This window comes from Choloepus didactylus, chromosome 8 (assembly GCF_015220235.1).
Source record: "Choloepus didactylus isolate mChoDid1 chromosome 8, mChoDid1.pri, whole genome shotgun sequence".
Taxonomy (NCBI): Eukaryota; Metazoa; Chordata; class Mammalia; order Pilosa; family Megalonychidae; genus Choloepus; species Choloepus didactylus.
This window is the reverse complement of record NC_051314.1, coordinates 122,501,075-122,517,657: the sequence shown is the minus strand read 5'-3', so window position 1 is coordinate 122,517,657 and position 16,583 is coordinate 122,501,075. Positions and strand designations below refer to the sequence as shown.

Below are 16,583 nucleotides of genomic sequence, written 5' to 3'. Positions count from 1 at the left end.
AAATGATTTCGCATGATATTCTAATGGTGGGTACATGTCATTATACATTTGTCAAACTCTGTAGAATTATACAACACAGAGTAGACCTTAGTATAAACTATGGGCTTTAGTTAATATTAATGTATCAATATTGTTCATCAATTGTAACAAATGTATCACACCAATCCAAGATAGTAATGATAGGGAAACTGTGGGGGAGGGAGGCAGATATACAGAAGTCTGTACTTTCCGCCTAAGTTTCCTATAAATCTAAAACTGCTCTAAAAAATAAAGTTGTTACAAGCAAAAGAGAACTTACTTAAAATAAGTAACTTCATACTTAAAGCTTTATTTATCAGGTCAGAAACAAGGCAATAATACTTCTTCTCTTCAACCTGACAAAGAAGGTTCTAGCAAGTATAGTACAGGAATAAAGAAGTAAAATGTATAGAGATTTTTTTTTATGGTATATAGATTTTTAAAGTAAGAAAAATAACTATTTTTAGAATATGTATTGTGATTGTAGAAAGTTCAAATTGATCCAGAGATAAACTATCATAAATAAAAATGTTTAACAAAAATCACTTGGCCAAAAATTTAGTGTATGGATATCAATTGCATTTCAATATATCTATGTGTCTGTAAACATTTTCAATATTTACAAATTATTGTACCACAACAATAACCCCCTCAAAAAAACACACCAAAAAACTTTCAGAATTTCAGATATAGAATTGTGGGTATAGACATTAATACAATGGAATATTACAGAGCAATGAAATTGTCAAACTAGATACATAGAGAAATATGAATGGATTTTAAAAAGCATAATGTTGAGTTAAAAAGCAAGATATACAATAACATATACAATTAACTTCATTTAACTTATAATCTAACAAAAGAGTATACTACATTATATTGTTTAAAGTATGTCTGTACATGGTAAAATCATAGGGAAGAAAGCAAGAATATTTTTACCATAAAAGTCTGGATAGTGGTTGCATTAGGGATAAAGAAGGGAATGTTTATAAAAAATGTACACATATATGATTTTTCAAGATATGTTCCTGGGTGTACTAAACAGGTTCTGTTTCTATTGTTGTGTTAAGCTGCAGATATCTCTTTTATGAGCATTTACATATGTATTCATATTTCAAAATAGAAAAATAAAAAATCACTACTTATCTGGAGCAGTCTTGATTTTTTAAAAGTGCAGTCCCTCAGGTTCTAATTCCAGGTTTTTTTCTATATTTAATAAGTAATAACAACTGCTGTTGTAAATAAGCCACATTTGGGGGCAATACACACAATGAGGTGCTAGAAAAATAATATGTATTAATATTTGAAAGCAAATTGCATTTAATGTAAAATTTATTGGTATTCCTTCATGAGAATAAATATGAATGTATTTGTGTGTATGTGTGTGAATGAAAACCATCTAACCCTTATTCCACTACTTGCTCATATATTAGACTTTTTAAATGCTTTTTAAAAAACCTTTTCCTATAAAAGTCCAGAAAAAAAAGTAACAACACTACTTAATCATAAAAATTAGAAATACACAGTAATGTAGCACAATAGAATCTTCTGATTTAAGTCATTAGAAGAAAGGAGGGTAGAGTGTTTTAAAAATAATTCACTTTTTTTCATTGATCACAAATTTTAAACCTCCAATAGTGACCATTCGTGAAAATTTAATACTCATTCTCTATTAGGTAATTTTCCCAACAATCTCCTGTCACTTCTAGAGACAAATAGAGACTTTTTAGGTTGCAAAAAAAGAAAATCTTTTAGAATCAATACCTCCCTTTGCTGGAGAAGTCACAGCCACACATGCTTAGTGGCCGTCTCCCAGCCCTCACCTAACCCCAACCTCCTACTCTATTTGTGTGCAGATATTTCAGTCTCTTTCCATTTCACAGCCTGGGGTAGATGTTAGATCTAATGAAAAGGTCCAATCATACCTTAAACCTGAGAACTGGCAACAAGCAACCCCAGATGCTTACCAGGGTGGGAATTCTCGTGGTAGGGACCCTCTCCTTGAGAATAAATATCCTACCCTCCAGCAGCACAGGTTTGTCTCTCCTCTCCAATGTGAAGTGGGGTGTGCCGAATTGTCATCCACAGACCCTGACCTGAGCCTCCCCAGGAGTCCTGCCATGATGAGATCTTTTCCCCTGCTATTTTGGACCCTTTGTGCTGTGCAAGTAGTAAAGCAGGCATTTGCTAGAAATGCCTGTTTTGCCTAAGCCTGTGTTCCCACAATGCAACACATAGCAACTCACTCCACAGATTTTGGTGCAGCAAGCTGGGTGCACAGGAAAGTACTGAGTGAATTAATTTTTTGGCCATTCTTTTCATTGCTCTTGCATTCCTTTTATACAGGAGCATCTTGGGCAAAACAGGACTCAAGGCTTTGTGGGCTCAACTGAGGAGGTCATTCCCACTCTACCAGCCTGGATAGATGTACCAACCCATTGCTAGGGGTCCTAGGATATGCTGTCTCCATCCTTTGGGGGGAAGGACAGCAGTAAATGGGACTTTGAGGATACCCCATGAATGTCAGTTTGTTGGCTAGGTGGTTTCTCTCTGAGATCAATAAGGTTGGGTCTTTCACTAATTGGTATACTCTGCCCCAACTCAAGGCTTCTTGTACCTGCTCATTCTGGAGCCTGGCAAGCCTGCACTTGGGCCACCCAGACTGATCTTGTGGTTACTGTGAGGCCAGTCATTATTCAGGAGGCTATTAGAAGAAGGGGACTTGGAGGTGAAAATGAAAGTACGAGCTTTCATGGAGAAAGAGATATGAGATATGAAAGATAGGTGTTGATAGAAGCCTAAAGAGGATCTCCTCATGGCTGTCCCAGCTTTACAATGATGGCACCACTGAATAAAACTGGCAAATGGCTCAGCCATCTTTCCTATTTATTATCTGATTTGCCTTGATGGAGAGGAGTCCATGATTCTGGATTTACCTCTTTCAGCAGATCATTATTACTCTGGCTGGGAGTAAGCAGCAATGAACACATGATACACAATCAGATTCCACAGAAATATTTTAAACCAACATCATGTTTGAGGTGTTTTAAATAACATTCACATAATTATTTTAAAAAATCAAAGAAAATCTAATTTTCCATTACAATTTTGCAAGCCAATTAAAAGAAAAAAGTTGAATGGTCAAAAGTTAGGGAATTGAAAGGACAGGGAATATATTTAATTTATTGTTTCAAGTGCCATGAGTTTACACTTATCTTTTGAAAAGATTGGGTGATGCATTCATTCATTCCACCAAAAATTTATTTGTAGAAATTTCTTAAATTTTACGTAATCAATGCATGTACAAGTTATAAAAATATTTGTCACTGACAATGCACTATAATAAATACATACAATAATAGCCAAGTAAAGAGCAATTGAATTCTTCAAAGTAATTATTTTATAAACTAATCACATACACACACTTGGAGATTTTAATTTTCTTTTCAAATATGTTTTTACTAATAGTCAATTATCTGAAAAACACTATGATTAGTCAAAACTAAAGAGAGCTATTTAGCTACATAAAAAATTGAGAAATGTAATAGAAATATTTACAGGAATATTTAATGGTAAAGACTTCAGGCAACAGAGGCAGAGAAGACAACTAGAATCTTGTTTTTGTTATATCAACTCGAATGTGTAACTTAATCTCTCTAACCCTCAATTGTTACATATAAAATGAGAATGATATGATAAAATATAAAAAAAAAAGTGTTTAGAGGATCACATGAGTTAGTTAGAAACATTCTTAGTCATGAGCATGTAATATATAATATGTGCCAATAATTGTTGGCATGGTGGTGTACTTGGTCGAATAGACCAGGAACGTGAAGAAAATCATGACTTTACCATCACTTTTTGTCTTTTTCACTAATGTAACTCCTTTTGAGCATTATTTTGTATAGATTTTATAAAAGTTATAATGTTGATAATTTTGTTTAAGGAAAAAAGTTATAATGTTGATAATTTTCTTTAAGGAAAAACTTTTATAGAAGTTATAACAATCTTTCTGCCTACTCATCACATTTAATAAATGTATGAGAAACTGTACTTGATCATGAATTATTTACTTGAATTCATTCTATGGATAGTATCATTATAAAAGGACAAAAATATATAGTACTATATCATACTATTTTTTATTCATTTTATTGAGATATATTCACATACCACGCAGTCATACAAAACAAATCGTACGTTCGATTGTTCACAGCACCATTACATAGTTGTACATTCATCACCTAAATCAATCCCTGACACCTTCATTAGCACACACACAAAAATAACCAGAATAATAATTAAAGTGAAAAAGAGCAACTAAAGTAAAAAAGAACACTGGGCGCCCTTGTCTGTTTGTTTGTTTGTTTTCTTCCCCCACCTTTCCACTCACCCATCCACAAACTAGACAAACGGGAGTGTGATCCCTATGCCCCCCCCAATCCCACTGTCCCTCCTCATAAGCCACATTTTTATACAGTTGTCTTCAAGATTCATGGGTTCTGGGTTGTAGCTTGACAGTTTCAGGTATCCACCACCAGCTACCCCAATTCATTAGAACCCAAAAAGGGTTGTCTATATTGTGCATTAAAGTGCCCACCAGAGTGACCCCTTGGCTCCTTTTGGAATCTTTCTGCCACTGAAGCTTATTTCATTTCCTTTCACATCCCTCTTTTGGTCAATAAGATGTTCTCCATCCCACGTATATCATACTTTTTTAAAAGACCTGAAATCATAGGAAAATTCTGGAGAAATGGTTGATCTTCAAGACTGTTTCCATGAATTCACTTTAAACTAGGCCCACTAACAGTCCCTACTGTATGTATTTTATGAACTTACCTAATTATCTAAGGGTAATAATTTGAGCAGTTCAAGAAATCCTCCTAAATATATGAATTTTGCTCTTGCCCCTAAGTTATACGCATGAATGTTTCAATTACCCACTTTGAATTAACTGTCTATTTATACTAAAATTTTTGTCCACTTTACTACTTTTACAGTCTATCATTAAATGAGTTCAACAAACAGAATGTAATAAAATTGCACTTACCTGATGTAAGCTAGGCAGCCCTGTGATCATTTTCAAGGGGAGTCCTTTGTACCTATGATGAAAGGGTGGCTAAGATGTTAAAAAGTGTATTAAGATAATTAATTCAAATTATTCAGATTAGTTTTCCTAAAAAGAAATTGGAAAATAATCTGTGTTCCTGCAGACTGATTTTGAGTGTGCAGAGAAATCTGAGAATAGGAAAAACAAAATCCAACCACATTACTCAACAAAGTTTCACTTAAGATTTTAATAAGAAGTGATCACACTTTGAATATTGTGAGTTAAATTTAAACTCAACTTCCATCTCAAACACAGAGTCTTTTTATTCTCATTGAAAATAATGTTTCACATATATCATTTCATTTCAAAAAAGAGAATTTTGCCTACCCATTCAGTCAAGTTGTTTTCCCCTCAATTATGAACCTTGAAACCTACCATATGTTAAGAATATCCATAACCATGACCTGCTCCAGGGTTAAGTTGTTAAAATTCGCCTTTTATATGTATTATCATCAAGGCCATTTGAAACAGCCATTTCAAGTAATGTGTATAAATATTAAATGCAACAGCATCATTACTGTTAGGTAATGTTTTTTTTCACAATTACACTTAGGAACACCAACATTTGCTACTTAATATTTTCTGGCACAAAATTATCCTTCACAAAATTATCTCTTTGCCTTTCAATCATAATTATTAGAATCTGTGCTTTAAATTTTATTCATTCTTATTACTGACTATATCTTAAGAAATTGTTAAAAAGCAATGGAAGTTCTCTTAAGACATAGTCAGTTAATAAGAATGAATAAAATTTAATGCAAAAATTTAATAATTATAACAGTTTAATAAATTGAAATATCTACTCTTTGAGGATAGAATTGTAAATAAAATTAGTCAAAATAAACCCAGCAAAGAATGACTTATTTAATAACCTCCCATTCCAATATTTCTTTTGTTATTCACTAATTATGATAAATGCTTCATTTTTGTATAAATAAGATACTTTAGAAAACAAGCTTAGGCCGAAAAGGAAATATTTTATTTCATCTAAGTACAATATAGGAATGGCAGAAATTATGCCAACCAAGAACCCCAAGGTCATCAAACTCTTCTCAGATCTTATCTTTGATGTGGTCTACATGTTTGATTTCTTTTCTCAAACTCTTTTTTTCCCATGAGGCTAAATTCTAGACTTGTAGCAACAGCAATTTTACATATTCCAGGTCTTAATCCCTGGAATTTGTAAATGTTAATTTATATGGCAAAAGGGATTTTGCAGAAGTGTTTATCCTGTATTATCTGACTTGGTTCTAAAAGTAATCACAAGTGTCCTTATAAGAGGGTGGCAAAGGGAGCTATGACCACACAGGAAAAGATGGCCATGTGAAGCTACACTGCTGGCTTGGAATATGGAGGAAGGAGCTAAGAGCCTAGGGATGCAAAGAATGCCGTAAAAGCAAAGTAGGAAAAGCCAAGGAAATAGATTATTCCCTAGAGTCTCCAGAGAGCACAGCCCTGCTGATGCCCTATAAAACTGATTTGAGGCTCTGACCTCCCAAACTGTAAGATGTGTTTGTTTTTTTTTTAATCAGCAAGTCTGTGGTCTTTTGTTACCAAAGCCACCAGAAACTATTACACTCATAATTGAAAAATCTGTCAATAACCCAAATGGCTATCAAAGGATGAATGGATACATTATGATGCATTTATACAATGGAATACTACTCAGCAACTCAAAAGGAATAAACCATTGATTTACATGGATGGATCACAAATGCATCATACCAATTAAACGAATTCATATGCAAAGTTATGCAAATTTAAAATTCCATTTAAATCAAATTCTAGAAAAGGAAACAATATATTGACAGAAATCTGATCAGTGGTTGCCAGTGGCCAGGGACGGAAGTAGATGATTGCAGGGGTAGTCATGTACTTACCTCACAGCCGTCTACCCATCTTCACCCACCCCTCTCCTTTTCTTTGTGTGCAGATGTTTCAATCTGCTTCCACTGCACCACCCAGAGGACACGTTAAGTCTAATGGAACTGCCTGACCATATCTTGACCGTGAAACCAGGAACAAGCAGCCCCAGCTGCTTGTCAGAGCAGGAACTCTGCACAAAGTTTTCATGATACACATTTTTTGCTCAGTGGCAGGTCGCCCTTTCTCTGGGGTGGATTAAATACTCAACACTCAAACAGCAGTCTCTTCTCTTGCATATGAAGTGGGTCCTGTATTGCTGCCATTCACTGACCCTGACCCAGGCAGTTGATCTCCCTGGGCAAATGGCTATGATGCTTTGGCTCTTTACCCTTGCTCTTTTGGACACTTTGTGCTGTATAAATAATAAAGGGGTTGTTTGCCGAAAATTTCTGTTGTGCCTGAGCCTGTGTTCCCATGATGCACCATATAGCAACTTGCTCCATAACAATTTACTGCAATGGGACATGAGAAAATTTTGTGGTGGTGGCAATATTCAAGATTGTTGCGGTGATTCCATAACTGTATTCCTTTGTCAAACTCATTAAAATTTACAGTTAAAATTGGTCAATATTATTGTAAGCAAAGTACTCCTCAATAAAGATTATTAAAAATCCAAGTTATTTAGCATTTTATCACTTGGGATTCTCCTACTCATTATTAACAAAAGAAATATAATATTTTTTTCAAGTTTCATAAGAAATTTCTCTACTCTGCTGACAATAGGAGATTTCATAGCACCAGTATAAAGTCAAAGCCAATGCTAGACTTCCTTTATGCTTATAAGCACAACACTATATATTAATTCAAGGTTGATAGCTTTCTAAAAACTTATTTTTTTCAGTACTTTAAAGATGTTCCACTTTCTTTTCTTCTGCATTATTTTTAATGAAAAGTCATTGATAATTTGTACCATTTTTCCACTGAATATAATGGGTTGTTTTTCTTTGGCTGCATTCAACATGTTATCTTCATTTATTTTTAATTTCAGCCTTTTGACTATGACATCCCTAGGTATCACAGTTTTCCTTTTATGTATCTTTCATTAGGTTTGTTGAGCCTGTTGGTTTTTATTGTAAACATTTTTATAAACAAATTTGGAAAATTTTCAGCTATTGTTTCTGTAAATATTTTCTACCTCATTTTCTATGATCTATGTCAGTGATTCCAATTAACTATTTTTATTAGATCTTTTTGATTTGTTCTTCAGATAAGATAATTTCTATTCTATCTATATTCATGTTCACAATTTTTTGCTCCATTAGGTATCTTTGGTTAAGCCCTTTCATTGAAATTTTCACTTCAGTTATGGTTCTTTTCATTCACATTTGGTTTTCTTTCATAGTTTTCATTTCTCTGCTAACATTCACACCTATTCATTCATTGTAACCATATTTAATTTCAAGTTCTTGAAAGCATTTATAAAAGCTGCTGTAAAGCTCTTCTCTGCTAATTGCAAATATTGGAACTATTTTTGGTTCACTTTCTGTTGAATTTTTTCTCTTGAATATTGGTCAAATTCTCTGGCTTATAAACAGACATAATTTTTACTTGTATTTTGTAATTTGTGAATGATACTTTATGGAATCTGTGAATACTGTTATGCTCCCATTGTGTCATAGACCATCACTTTTTAGAGAAAAGAATGGCTCATTTATCTAAGGTAGGCTAAGAGACTAGGAAAAATATTGGCTTGATTTAAAGATAGGTCCATACAAGATGCTGGTAATGGCTCCAAATATCCAGCTGTTGCATTATAATTCTACTTAGAGTTTGATTTTTAAAGAGATTTCATACTACTCAGCATACTCATGCAAAACTAAAATTTTTAAAATTCTAGTTGAAATGATGATGTTTTCTTGGATTATAGGTCTGCTCTTAGTAAGAGGATGTAAAAAGGGTATTTTTTAACCTTCTGAGTAATCTGCCTAGAAGGCAAAAGACTTTGGTCTTTTCAGAATAATGTCCTGTGCTTTATGTTGACTTCTTCAAGTCCTTTATAGTTTAAGAGAACAAAGTATTCTCATTTTTTTTTTAAAAGAGCCAAGATTTTTTTTTACAATCATGTAACTCCTCTATTTACTTTTTAAATCTTTTATTGTCACTTCAGTTAAATAGGGGACCAAGGATTGTTTCATAGTGACCCATGCTCCTATTTAACCAAATGTTCAAACCTCTTGACAACTCTTGACATTTTGTCTTCCTCAAATCAAACCCTAAATGATGTAATCTTGGTTTTATACTGTCTTTGGGATTTCCCAAAGAGTCCCTGGAAAATCACAAAGGATTTTTTGCCTTGTAAAAAGAGAGATTCTAAAAATAATTAGGTTTATTTGATAAGTTATGAATTGCCTGGAAAGCATTGTTAAATCAAGAGAGATACTCTTTTGTATGGGTAAAATGTTATTATTATAAATATTCCAGAAATTATGTGAAGTTCCTAAAAACATGTCAGTGTCCTCCATATATGTCCTGGTGCTGCTCTACCTGATGCTGGCAAAAACAGTAGAGTGTTACTGGTCATAATTTCAACTATTCTTTAAAAATATGCTACCTGCCACAGAAACAACCAAAGTTCTTTCTCAGTTGCATTATTTTGTAATGATTTCCCATTAGATCTTTCACATTTGTAAAAGAGTATTAAATTAACTACAGCCATTTTAAGTCTTTTGCCATCTATACAGTTTTTTATTCTGATGCTTCCCTCAAAGCACTTGCAATCAGCAACAGGCCACAATGCTTCATCTTCAAGTCTTCAACAAAAAAAGACTACCTCAAAGACATAAGGAAAGGACTATGGCTTCTAATGACATTGCTTAAATATCTTTGAGACCCAAACCACTGAACCATGTCAAGATTTCCAGCGCTCTAGTGGAGAAGCTGAGGGGTTCATGAGACCCAAGATCGAGCAAACCAGGATTAATTATTTAGGACTAAATGAACTAATGCAGAATAGAATGATCAGGGTTTTGTTTGGAATATTGCTGGTGCTTTAATATTCTGTTTTCTAGATACAAGGAATTCCTTTCTTTTTTCCCTTAAACTACCTATAACTCATAGAACATTTTCTTTTTTTCTCCCTACCTGATCCCTCCAGAACTCAGAAATTCTTACTGAAAATTCTTATTTTCATGGCAATATAATTATTCGTATAGCTTCAGTAAGAATCTGTCCTTGTTAGCAGGACATAGTTGGAGACATTGATTATATAACAAAAGCATTGCCTGCAATGTCATATTTGAAAATGATGCTTATTTAATCAGATATGATCAGGAAGTTTTAAGGAACAAAGGTTGACTTTATGGAGCCAATCCCTGCAAAGCTCTCTTTGAAACACTGTCCTGGTACCTGACTTCAGGGTTCCCAGCCTTACAAGTAAGTAAGGAACATCCCTTCCTGGCAGGCATACACACTGTATGATAGTTTGGAGACCTTGAGAAAAGACGATTTCACCCAAATCTATAAGTACTACAGGTGAAATCTTGTGGTGAGTTCTTGGCTTGCTTGGCTCCCATGCCTGGAGAGGCTTTTGAAAGTACAATCTGAGAGTCTGTATAAAAACATCTAGCAAAGCAAAGTTAAACTGCCTATAAGACAAATCACCATTTCTTGCTGCTCCTAGGTAAATAAGATAATGAAATCAGCCTTATTTTATGATCAAGAATAATTTTTCTTTGGGAATATCTTTAATCAAAAGTGAGGTGACTTAGGAGAGGGGCAAGATGGCAGCATAGAGAGGAGTGGAATTTAGTTAGTCCCCTGGAGCAACTAATAAACAACCAGGAACAACTAGTAAATAATCTGGAACTACTTTTGGGGGACAACTGTGACTGTCCACACATCATACACCAACCTGGATTGTGTGGAATGGCTGAAATCACAACATAAAACCTGTAAGTAAAAACTGCAGACCCATGCCAGGAGCCCCCTCCCCCATGGCAGGCTGAGCTGCAAGACCTCACTGTGGGAGAAAGCAGCATCCCTGGAGTGAGTGAATATAGTGCAACCAAGCTCCAACTGGGGTTTTAATTAACAGATGTGGACTGCTAAATACAAGTTACAAACATAGACAAACCCCTAGCAAGCAGCAAAGTACCCTGAGGTTGCTTTCAGTGGGGAGGAGGTGAGGCTGATGGAAAAAAAAAATACTTAAAAAAATAAATAGAGGTTTTAGAGACAACTGACCTTAGAGAGCCAGAAAAAGCCTGGGCCCCAGGAAAGGGAGCCCAGAAGACTGGGTGCTCTCTCTGACCAATGAGCAAAACTGGGAGGCCATGGACTGGCTCTGAAAAGGGCATTTCTTTCCCTTTTCTCTCTCAATCTGAGTGGCTCAGTGGAGAGAGCCTCAGCCATTTTCAGTTCACAGTGCTCTGACCCAGACAGGAGTGGAGTGAACAGAGACAGAGAGACAAAAGAGTAAAAATAATTCAAATACAGAAGATAATTCGCAGGTGGTGTATCTTTCCTAAGAGGAGTGAGGTGGGGCCCAGCTCTAGTGCCTGTCCTCCCTTCAGAACTCAGACCCCAGGGCCTGGAGGAAAACAGTCAAAATGGAAACAACCTAAGCTGAGAACTAAAGGGACCACACATCTTTACACCAGTTGGGAGTCACAGGCTGACAGGTGCCACCTGCTGGGCAGGTTAGGAAAAGCACAGCAGCTAGAGGCATCACAGGGAAGTCTGTCAATCTTCTAAGACACATCCTCAGGGAAATGTGACACTGAACATAGCCCCATTCTGAGACCTGAACCCATTCTGGACTGGGAAAATCTGACTGGGATAATCAAGGAAACCAGATGCTTAGACAACAGAAAACTACAAATTACACTAGGAAAAATGAAGATATGCCCAGTCAAAGGAACAAACTTACACCTAAACTGAGATACAGTTGAGATATTGTTTCACTTTAATGAAGCAATCAATTAAAGATTTTCAAAGAAATATGCTAAATCCATTCAACAACCAAGTCAATGAGACAGGAAAGATATGGCAAAAAAGATGAAGGATATGAAGAAAACACTTGGCAAACATAAGGAAGAAATTGAAAGTTTGAAAACACAATTGGCAGAATCTATGGAAATGAAAGGCACAACACAAGAGATGAAAAACATAATGGAGACATAAACAGCCAATTTCAAGAGGCAGAAGAAAACACTCAGGAACTGGAGAACAAGACCTGAAATCCTAGACGCAAAAGAACAGATAGGGAAAAGAATGGAAATATATGAGCAATATCTCAGGGAATTGAATAACAACGTGAAGTGCATGAATGTACATGCAATGGATGTCCCAGAAGAAGAGAAGGAAACAGGGGCAGAAGCAATAATAGAGGAAACAATCACTGAAAATTTCCCATCTCTTATGAAAGACATAAAATTACAGATCCAAGAAATGCAGCGTACCCCAAACAGAATAGATCTGAATAGACCTATGCCAAGACACTTAATAATCAGATTATCAAATGTCACAGACAAAGAATCCTGAAAGCAGCAAGAGAAAAGCAATCCATCACATTCAAAGGAAGCTTGATAAGACTATCTGTGGATTTCTCAGTAGAAACCATGAAGGCAAGAAGGAAGTGGTGTGATATATTTAAGATACTGAAAGAGAAAAACCACCAACCAAGAATCCTGTATCTGGCAAAACTGTCCTTCAAACATGAGGGAGAGTTTAAAATATTCTCTGACAAACAGACAATGACAGAGTTTGTGAACAAGATACCTGCTCTACAGGAAATACTAAAGGGAGCACTACAGACAGATAGGAAAAGACAGGAGTGAGAGGTTTAGATCACAAGTTTGGGTGATGGTAGCACAACAATGTAAGTACACTGAACAAAGATGACTGTGAGTAGTGTTGAAAGAAGAAGGTTAGGAGCATGTGGGACACCAGAAGGAAAGAGGAAAGATAAAGACTGCAATTGTATAACTCAGTGAAACCTAGAATGCTCAACAATTGTTTTAAAATGTAAAAACATGTTTTTACATGAGGGAGAACAAATGAAATGTCAGCCTTGCAGGGTGTTAAATAATAGGGTGGTATTGGGGAAAAAAATACAATCAATGCAAACTAGAGACTATAGTTAACAGAAACATTGTATTATGCTTCCTTTAATGTAACAAAGGCAAGATACCAAAGCTAAATGCCTATAAGATGGGGATATAAGAGAGGGATATGGGACTCTTGGCATTGGTGATGTTGTTTGACTCTTTTATTGTACTTTAGTTTAATTCTATCTTTCCTTTTGTTGCTTTTTAGCTGTTTTTTTTTCTTTCTTTCTTTTTCTTTTGTCTCTCTACCTTCTTTGACACTTCCTCCTTCTTTGTGGAAAAAAAAAATGGAGATGGAGATATCCTTATATAGATACTGGTGAATGCACAAATATGTGATTATACAGGGAACCATTGACTGTTTACTTAGGATGGAATGTATGATGTGTGAACAAAACTGTCTTTAAAAAAAAGGTTGATGAAGAAACCTGGAGGGCACTGTATTGAGTGAAATAAGTCAGACACATAAGGACAAATATTGTATGGTCTCACTGATATGAACTAATTATAATATGTAAACTCATAGACAAGAAAAATAAGTTACCAGGATATAGAACAAGGCTAAAGAATGGAGAGCAGTTGCTTATTATGAGCAGAATGTTTAACTAGGTTGAACTTAAGTGTTTGGAAATGGACAGAGGTGACGATAGCATGTTATTGTGAGAATAACTAGCAGTGCTGAATGGTGTGTGAATGTGATGGAAAGGGGAAGCTTAGAGTCACGTATGTCACCAGAAGGAAAGTTGGAGGTTAAAAGATGGGAATGTATAAAACAGTGAATCCTGTGGACAATGTCCATGATAAATTGTACAAATATTAGAAATCTCTTCCATGAACTAGGACAAATGTATGACACTGTAACTAGAAGTTAATAATGGAAAGGCATAATGAGAAAAAATATACCTGTTGCAAGCTATGTACTACAATTAGTAGTACTTTAACATTCTTTCATCAACAGTAACAAACGTACTATACCAATACTATGAGTCATAATGGAGGGGGTTGGTTAGGGATATGGGTGGGAGGATATGAGTTCTTTCTTTTTGTTTTTTTTTTTTCTTTTCTGAAGTAATGAAAATATTCTAAAAATTGAAAAAAAATTAATTGTGATGATGGATGCACAGTTATGTGATGGTACCATGGGCAATTGATTGTGTACTTTGGATGACTGTATGCTATGTGAACAATCTCAATAACATTGAATTAACAAAAAAAGTGAGGTGACTTATAGAGAGAAATTGTGCTTCAACCAAAAACTAAATCACAGTCTTGTCGGGTTATCAAATTCTGCTCCTGCTCAGTGTGTTTGAGCTGTTTTATACTCCTTTGTCAACTCCAGGTAATTGCATAGGTTTGTCACCTACTGGATCCTGTCCTTTTGCACACACTGTCAGCCCTTAACACATTCACAGTTTCCTTCAATAGCAAGCTATAACTCTCCAAACCAATGTTTCCAATTTTTCTCTCACCCTCCTCATTTGGCATCACTGAGAATCAAAACCTGACTGCCCAGATTTTTATAGGGACTCTAGGTTGCATTGTAGCTACCTTTCCCGAGGATCTAAAGGAGTGAAAACTTGGTAAACAATTTGCAGGACTCATCACTGTAGCAGACCATGAGCTAGATTTCTCCTCAGACAAGCCACTGACTGAGTCATTAAGGAAGTCTTGCATCTCTCTTGTAAGATGCCACAACGGAACTTTACCATCACCTCTTAACAGATGTGTTTTAGTTTGCTAAAGCTGCTGAAATGCAGTATATCAGAAATGGGCTGGCCTTTAACAATGGGAATTTATTAGTTTACAAGCTTACTGATCTGAGGCAATGAAAATGTCCAAATGTAGGCATTATCAAGATGATACCTTCCTGAAGACAGGCTGCTGGCGATCTCAGCTTCTCTGCCACAAGGAAAGGCACATGGTGGGTCTGCTGGTCTCTCCCTTCTCTCCTGAGATTCATTGCTTTCAGCTTCTGGCTTCTCTGTCTTTGGCTTTCTTTCTCAGCTTTTGTGTCTTTTTCTCTATCAGCTTCCCTGTGTTTCTGTGTCTTTCATTCTCTTATAAAGGACTCCAGTAAGAGGATTAAGATCCACCTAGGGCGTGCCTCAACTGAAATAACCTAATCAAAAGGTTCCACCACAATAGGCCTATACCTGCAGGCATGGATTAGCTTTAAGAATGTGACCATTTCTGGAGTACCTGACAGCTTCCAACCCATCATAAGATGGTTCAACTGATTTTCCAGGGGCAATGCCAAGACTCTTCAGGGGACTCTTTCTTAGTCCCTAATTTGTCCCACTCAGATCTCTGATCTCTGAATTGTCCAAAGAGAAATGAATTTTATCCATCTTGAACAAAAAGGCAGGCTGTCAATGTTGAATTTTACCTGAACTCTGTGAGCTTGGAAAACAAGAGAAATCTCCCAACCTGTGTGTTATAGATCAAGAGGGTCTTATGACATCTTAGCTTGACTAAACATTAGACAGATCTCTTCTTGTCTCTAGGCCCCTGACCTCCCTTATCTTGACCTTAAAGAATCCAGACAAAACATGTTCCACCCGGCCTTGACGGTAGACACAGGAGATGACATCATGTAACCAACACAGCCCATTGTTAAACTCTCCTGCCCTCTGCTTCAGGGAATTCAGGCTTTGCTCTCTCCCCTGTTAATAAAAAAAGTCCACTTAGAGACGAACTAGTAAGAAAACGGTGGAATAAATATCAGCCCAGTGGTCAAAACTCCAAGAAGTCCTGTTGTTTTTTTAAGCAATTTTATTGAGACATTTTCATATGCCATAAAATCCACCCAAAGTGTACAATCAATGACTTTTAGAATAATTACAGAGTTGTGCATTCATTGCCACAATTTTACACAAATCAATCTTTTCCCAGCCCTACATAACTACAAATCTAATTCTGTCTTTATAGATTTATTTATATTTATATTTAATTTAAATGGAACTATACAATATGTAGTACTTTATGTCCATTTTTTTCACTTAGAATAATGCTATTTAAAACTATTGTTATTTTTAATTTGAGAAGTTGTAGGTTTATTGAAAAGTCATGTAAAAAATACAACATCCCCATATAAGCCCCTATTGTTGACACTTTTCATTTGTGTGGTACCTTTGTTACAATTGATGAAAGAATATTAAAATAGCACTATTAATTACAGTCCATATTTACATTAGGTGTATTTTTCCCATATACCACCTCGTATTAGTGTCATGCATTTGTTATAATTCATGAAAGAACATTATTATATGTGTACTATTAACCCCAGTCTATCATCCACAACAGGGTTCACTATATTATACAGTCCCATGTTTTGTGTCTTTCATTCTACTAATATACATAACCCCAAACTTCCCCTTTCAACCACATTCATATACATAATTCAGCACTGTTAATTACATTCACAGAAATATGCTACCATCACAACCATCCATTTCTGAATCTTTACAATCAAACTAAATAGA

The 16,583-nt window shown here is 35.5% G+C and overlaps 1 protein-coding gene across 1 annotated transcript in view; it reads right to left on the bottom strand.

Moving 5' to 3' along the window:
- Window positions 1-16,583, bottom strand: part of LOC119541318 (killer cell lectin-like receptor subfamily I member 1) — a 47,470-nt gene that overhangs the window by 10,165 nt on the left and 20,722 nt on the right. Inside the window, exon 7 of the transcript XR_005218228.1 lies at window positions 5,069-5,120. The gene's annotated coding sequence lies outside the window, so the exon portion shown is untranslated. The remainder of the gene's footprint in view (window positions 1-5,068; window positions 5,121-16,583) is intronic.